Consider the following 6071-nt stretch of genomic DNA (forward strand, 5'->3'; position numbering starts at 1 on the left):
TTCCTGCTGGCTCCTGGAGGGGAGTTAAGTCGATCAATTATCAGGCCTACCTGGAAAGGAGTCACTTTGCTTTACAAGGATTGAGAAAGCTCAGTAAGGGGGGGGCCCAGCAGTGAGGAGCCTGTGAGTTCCTGCTTTTGCAAATGGGCTGATTTAAATGAAAGGAGAGAAGTATCGGGAAAAGCCACAAGAAGAGGGGATTTAGCTCCTCTGGTGGTCTTCCAAAATAGGGACAAGACTGTAGGGAGACAGCCCTGGGGTTCAGCTGTGGAGCAGAGTATTTGGGAAGACTTGCGAAGGGCTGAAGGTCCAGCCTGAGGAGGGTGGAAGTGATTTAAGTTTATATTTTTGGTTTGGAATTTGTTGGAGAACTCCAGAGAGGAATCCTGCGCACGGTCCTGCAGGCAGCCTGAGAGGACTATAGATTCACAGTGAACCCATGAAGGGGCTGGTGGGGAAGCCTGCAGATGACCACAGAGGAAGTTACCCAGGAAGGAAGCAGGGGGACTGAGTAGCCAGACCTTGCCTGCTTAATACAGGGTCCCTGGTCTGAAATCCAGAGAAGAGGCTGGCTGGGTTCTCCTTCCAGTCCACAGCAAAGACCCCAGACACTAGGGCTGGAAGGACTAATGAGTCAGGAGTCATACCAAAGACTCGGCTTGAGACTGTGGGTCTATGTTTTGTTACATTTTCTGTTACCCCGGGAATGCTAATACTTCAGTGACCTGACCAGAGGGCTGACGCATAGGAAGAGGCAGACCACTGCAGAGCTGGAGCAGCTGCCAGCAGGTGGCATGAGATGACACGATGCCCAGACACCGGGGGCAAGCCAGTGGTGAGTCTACTCTTCTACAGGCTGATAATTATTTTTCAGCTTTAGTCTTCTTGAAGGGTGCTGGAATGGCAGCCGGAGAATCTGACATCCTCTGTTTTTTTCACAGACTGCTTAAATCATTAGCTGGAGCAGTGTAAGCATCCCACTTTTACTCCACCATTGTATTTCAACCTTGATTTCAGGGTTCTAAATACACCTTTGTGTTTTTATAGCATCATCCATCTCGAAGCACTTACAAATGTTAATGAATGAACTCTCATAACTTTATTAGTAGGGAAGAAAAGTGTCAAAGGGGGTAACTGAGGCAGGGACTTGCTTAAGCTCACACAGTCTGTGGCAGAGATGGAAAAAAAGCTCTTGTGCTCCAAACTACAAGGTGGTTGTTGTTTGTTTGTATTACCATAGCGCGTAGGAGACACAGTCGTGGCCCCATTGGGCTAGGTGCTGTACAAACACAGAACAAAACAATGGTACCTGCCCTAAGGAGCTTACGTTAGAAGTCCAACCTTCCTTCCTTACATCATCCTCTGCCTATACGATGCCTGGATTCTCTGCTGAGACTTGCAAAGGAGGGTGCTTAGGAGTATCAGTTATGAAAGTGTTGTTTGTGCTGTAGACACCTGGGCTGAAATCACTAATGGTCTGTGTGTATTTTATTGAACAACTCCTAGCAACAAACCTACTGTCACAACCAGGGGACGACGGAGTTGAACTGACAACACAGAGCTGTAAAGCTCCCTATCCCAGTCCCAATCTCTTGAGCCATGTTATTTTAAAGAAAAAGTTTATCTGGGTTTTAAAAATCACTGTGTAGCAGTCGCTGATGTATGTACTGGTAGCTTCTGGCTCTGATGATAGGCCAAAGCAGGGTATTTGAAACTCTCAGGGTTTGTTTCACTCTACAGGTTTGGAACTCTTCTCCTCTTTCCCTCAGGGAGATTAACATTTTCAAAGTGAGGTTTAAAAAAATGTCTGTGAAGTAGAGTTTTGATGCAAGTAAAAGTGTCTAGAATTAAGTTGGAGTTATGGAAGTGACTGAAAAATGTCTGTCTGTGTGTGTGTGTGTGTGTGTTTAGTCTTGCTTTTGTGGCTTCTTTATTAAAATTGTTCTGCTTTCTAAGACCCAGCACTACAAACTCAATCTGGGATCTGACCACTGAGCTGTGTTTTTTCTATCCGCGTGAGTGAGAAAGTATTTGCAGACAGAAGTTAGATATAATGCGTGAGATCTAGTAGACTCCGTCTCCCTGTTTGTATGAAAGGTGGCTCTGCAGTGCTAACAGAAGTAAAGTAAGAAAATATGGCTCAAAGACTCAAAGGGAACATATATGTTATTTTGGTGTAGTCATTTTTCTGACACCCCCCACCGCCAGTTTAAAGGAGAGTGGAAAGCTACACTAAAGTGATCAAGAAAGATAATATCTCCTATTTAGGGCTTTTCATCAGTAGATCTCAAAGCGTTTTACAAAGGAGTTAAGTATCATTAATCCCATTTTACAGAGGGGAAACTGAGGTACAGATAGGGAAAATGATTTGCCCCATGTCACCTGGCAGTGCTTCAGGTCCCCTGAGTCCCAGTCCAGAGCTCTATCCACTAGACCATACTGCCTCCTAGCAAAGGCAACTGTGTCAGTCGGTTAAACATATACATGCCTGGGGCATAAGGTGGGTGTGGTCACAACACAACATTTTTAATGTTTGAGAAACAACCATTTTTGGTCAGGAGTTTTGAAAAATAATTTTTTAAAAAGTGAGAGAAATTGGCATTTTCCGACCAGCTTTAATAACTATATTTTAAATAAGCTCCCCCATTTCCCTAGTTACTGTCTTTCATTAGAATCAAGTTCTTGTTAGCTAGAGAAGAAATTGACTAGGACTGTTTCTATGGTACTTATGTGTCCCCCCCTTATCACAGTGTCAAAGCAGCTCACACTCTAATATATTCATCCTCAGGCCCCTGTGCGGAGTAGGGCAGTCTTGCTTCACAGCTGAGCGGCTCAGGTGCAGCTAGACTAAGTGACTTGCTCAAGGTCACATGGGAAATCTCTAGCTGAGTAGAGACTTGAACTCCGATCGCCTGAGCCCCATGCTAGCACCCTGACCACTGGCCCATCCTGCCTCTCTTGCTGCTAGCCCCTCTTTTCTCCTACTAAGCCTAAGCAGCTATTTTGGTATAAAATTTAATGATTCCATGCGGAAGCTGTCTTTCTCTGCAAAATGTGGAGAAGGGCACATCTTAGTCCTGCAGACTCCAGCCAATGGGCAGAAAGTCAATTCATGGGTAGTGAGATTTTCTTTTTGTTTTAACATTGGAGCCCAGAACCAACTCCCCAGCACTCAGATCCACGGAATGGATCTCCCCTCTCCTGTTTTTCTCTGCCGGCCTGTGTGGAGCACCCATTGCTAGCAGCAGAAGTTCTGTCCATGCAGGGAGAGCAGGATATCGGCTCCTAAACTGCCCGTGAGCAGCTGAAAGGAGGCTCATGTTCTTCTGCTGACACCTTAGAAAACATGAGGCTTGTTTGGAAATAAATGCTGCTTTACACAAACGCTGTGTTAACTTGTGGAGCTTCTGCACCCTGAGGCAAGCAGCTTACCAAGATTTAAAAGAAAACAATTCCAAATTTCTATCTATGAATAATAATAGCTGAATGTAGTGACACCAGCTCGGATAACTTTCTATGTGTTAACAACTTTGATGCTTCGGGGCACTATGGTGATCACCAGGCAGGGTCACAAAGAATCCCCTTCCCAACTCTAAAGAAAAATATAATAATGCACAATTAGCTATGTAAGAGTTTTTAGTTAAAACCCTTTATGAATAATCCAGTACTGGCGGTTGGCAGAGGCAGGGTCCTAGATTAACTGGACTATTGGTCTATTCTATGATGGGAAGCCCTTGGTTTATGCATTTGTTATGTACTGTGATATGCTCAGAGGAGATGTGTGTCTCCATTTCTGTTGTAATCATTTTAAGATATCACTGGGCAATGAGGAACAGATTGATCTCTCAGTGGAGAGCTTTACAGAACAGGGCTCTGTGGCAGATATTGCAACCTGATGCAATGTCTTTGGGGACTATGTTGTATTCAGTATATGAACTATTTATATATCACCATGAGACAGGAATTGTATGCACCACAGGGGAAAGTTTACCACAGCCCCTCAACCAAAAACTGTGTGTGTGTGTGAAAGTGAATCACTTAGGTTGTAAAGACTTCCAGAGAAGTACCGTCCCCTGGGGAGGCTTGTATATACTAGTTCAAACTGGGTTTTCCAACAGACAAAAGAAAAGGCTTTTGGTATAAAAACGCTGGGTTTAAACTGAATCAGGGCATTTTTTGTGATCCAATGACATCCAGGACCTTCTGTCCAAGGGGTTGGGAGCCCAATCTTTTTAGAACGGTTGGAAAGACTTTGGCCTACTAAAACCCCGTAAGACGACTCCTGGTATCTTTTTTGTGTGTGTTTAAATCTGTTTGTTTGTTTGTTTGTTTTTTTCCTGTAATGCTTTTGCCTTAAGAATAAACATGCTTGCTTAGAAAGAGCTGTGGTACCTTGTTACTGCTGGCAATACACTGTTCATAGACTTCAGAGAGAAAACAAAGCACAGTGCTGACCTTTTAGGCAGGTATGCTTCCTGGGGGTATCACAGTAGAAGACGGGGCTGTACAGCTTTTATACCCCAGTCAGGAGGGGGAGAGACAACAGCTGGGAGTCTGAAACCTAAAGTGGGTGCCCTCAAAGGAGCATGGAGGGGCAATCCAGGTTCAGTTAACCCAGAAGTTGAGACACCCTTTAATCAAAGCTTGAATTCCCTGACACTTCTACTCTACTCCCTTATTGCTCCGATGGGTTAGACTAAAATGGTTTCAGCATCTCATGTTTTTTCTCCCAAGTGCTCCTGTCTGCATTCAAAACACAGGTCTCAGCAAAGGGATTGTCATTCTGACCACGTCTTGCCTGTGCATTTAGCAAGGCTGAAATTTTCAAACCCTGGGAATGCTATGCCATATAGAGTTAGGGTGACCAGAGAGCAAGTGTGAAAAATTGGGACGGGATCATAGGAGCCTATGTAAGAAAAAGCCCCAAATATTGGGACTATCCCTATAAAATCGGGACTTCTGGTTACCCTATATAGAGTCCTGATCTGCCTTTGAACCCTAGCCGTGTCTCAGGCAGCTGCGTCCATCACTGCAGAGGTGCGTGGAATAATTTTTTGGGGAAAAAGTGCCCTGAGATGAAATCTTCAATCTTTACTGGGGAAAACACTCCTCTCCCACCTCAAGGACAACGGTCCAAGTAATCCAAGTGGGGGAGGAAGCAGTTTAATTAGACTCAGCTGCCACCATTCTTCTCCCCTTACGGTCCCCTTGTTCCAAACTCACTCTTAAAGGGATACTGGCAGTTTAGTGCTAATGTATATGTCTGCGACACAGCCTAATCTTATGAGTTACGGGTGGGATTTTTCAGATGTACTCAGCATTGGCCTAACTGCTCTCATTCAGTTGGAGTGTTACCGTTGGCTTCAGCAGTCACAGGATCTGGGTCTTAATGATTTTGGGTAAACTGTGGCTTTGCCATAAGCCCTGAGTAAAGTGCAGTTGCACTGTCCCCGAGCAGTCCAGGAACCAGACTTCGGGCTAGAGCACCTATATGGCTCAGGTTCCTGAGTCCCACATTCAGAATTGACTTAGAAGTCTAATTCACACTGACTTTTTCATTGAGCAGTAGGTGCCTAAGTCTTTTTTGGAAATGGGACTTAGGCTCCTAAGTTACTTAGGCACTTCTGAAAATTTTGCCCTGTGACGGTACAAGTCGCAGTCTGGTCCCTGGTTCTCACCTTGCTCTGGTGGGCCAGTAACCTGTGCCAGCTCTATACCTCCTGCAGAGTGCTTCCTTCTGAATGCTGACACACGGGCTGGCATCTTGGAGGGGTGCGAAAAAGCCAAGGCTCCACCCACTCCCCACCCATCCCTGCGGCTGGGTAAGGAGGAGATTCACAGAAGCTGTTCCTTTCCTGCGCTTTCCCTTGCAATGTGAGCAGCTCTCATGGGAGTAAGAACTTGTGTGAGATTCTAGTCAGGATCACGTGCTGGCTCTTAGCAATTTAAATAGCATTCAGGATGCAATTATTTCAAAAGCATTTCAGTTCGCCTTTGTTTTTTCCCTATTAATGTTTTTAAAAATGTCTAAATGTTTCTCTAACAGAACTGGTTGGAAAACGAGGGCCTTT

Source organism: Lepidochelys kempii, chromosome 5, assembly GCF_965140285.1.
Source record: "Lepidochelys kempii isolate rLepKem1 chromosome 5, rLepKem1.hap1, whole genome shotgun sequence".
In the NCBI taxonomy this organism is placed as follows: domain Eukaryota; kingdom Metazoa; phylum Chordata; order Testudines; family Cheloniidae; genus Lepidochelys; species Lepidochelys kempii.